This window comes from Octodon degus, unplaced genomic scaffold (genome assembly GCF_000260255.1).
Source record: "Octodon degus isolate 3935 unplaced genomic scaffold, OctDeg1.0 scaffold00007, whole genome shotgun sequence".
NCBI lineage: Eukaryota > Metazoa > Chordata > Mammalia > Rodentia > Octodontidae > Octodon > Octodon degus.
The window spans coordinates 5,017,872-5,019,409 of record NW_004524583.1 but is presented as its reverse complement, the minus strand read 5'-3'; positions in this window follow the sequence as shown (position 1 = coordinate 5,019,409).

Here is a 1,538-nt window from a genome sequence, read left to right as displayed (position 1 = left end):
CTTGGCCCTGGACACCCTATGGAACTCATAGCAGTTAGGATCCTCCATTATTTGCTTAATATTGGGTTTATTGTTTAACTATTAGTAATTTCGTGTAAACATTATATAATTTCTCTCTCTGAATAGGCGCTGTTTCAGAAGACTGAACATTACACTTCTCTGAATACTTTCCAACTTCCTCCTCATGGCCTGCACTGAGAGGCTGGCCAGTGCCACTGGCATGAGCCACCTTCAAAAGGTTGTGCTGGGACACTGGTCATCTCCTTGGTGTCTGGCTGCCTGGCAGCGTGGGTCCCATGGCACTGGCTGAGGCTAGCGAATGTTACAAGTCCTGGTGAGTACAGGGCCAGCTGAGGTGGCAGAGGTGTACACAATGAGTAAAACATTCGTGGGATCTGGGGAGTTCCACCCTGTCATTATCTATGGAATTCTGGCCAACTGTTTTTACCTTACTTAATACTTTAGTTCCTTATATTTTTATAGGAAGACAACAATAACATTGTAAACCTACCTCATAAAAGTAAGATAAATAGAAATAGACAGATACTGCCAAAAGAGTATATACATTTCAGGGGAAAAAAAAAAAAAACTTGTATATTTATTACTGCAGTTACTGAAACATCCCGAGATTAATACAAGTTACCTTCGGTCTCCACCATTACCAGAAGTGCTCATAGTGCTGACCAGTCCCTTCGAGACACTTATTAGTACAGCAAACTGCTGCTTGGCTAAGCTTGGTCACTGGGATTGCTGCACACGCATTTTCAATTTCTTCTCTAAGAGCTGACATCTGTACTGCCTTCCATTAGTGAGCTCTACAGGGTACGACAGCGGTGTGGATGTCCAGTGGGGACAGTGACACTTTCTGTAACATCTTCTAGGTTCCCCCTACAAAGGTAACACTATCTGCTAAAAAAAAAAAAAAAAATTGTTTTTTTTCATGGAATAATATGTATACATTTTTGGTAGACTCTATGTGTTTGTATGTGTGTAGATAGATGAAATACGAATAGATGAATGGATTTGTTCAATGTATAAACAGGATATTATTTAATCTAGTCATTTTTTGCTACTTTTTTTTATGTATTTGGTACAGGGTTTCATTACACAGCTCAGACTCATAGTGATCCTTCTGTTAGCAGCCTCCCAAATGCTCGGATTACAGGCGTGTACCACCACGCCCAGGCTCAAGCCTCCTTAGTACACCCTGGGGGTGAAGCCCGGCCAGCAGGCCCAGGGATCGAACTCCCCCTGCATCTGCCTATGCAGGCGCTTTAATCCGCTGAGCTATTTGGCCAGCCCTTAAAGAGTTCAGTTTTGCAGTTTTGAAACTGCAGACTGAGTTTCTGGAAAGCTGAGACTAAAGATGAGCTCACTAAGGAAAGGCAGTACTGAGACCAAGCCTGTAGAAGAAGAGGGAAGAGCCTGCTCCTCAGAATTTTCTGAAAGCAGTGGGCCTCAGACCTCCTAGACAGAAGTTATGGTATCCACCTCAGGAGGCACACGGAAGCAGAATCATGGGAAGTTCTCTTGCTCAA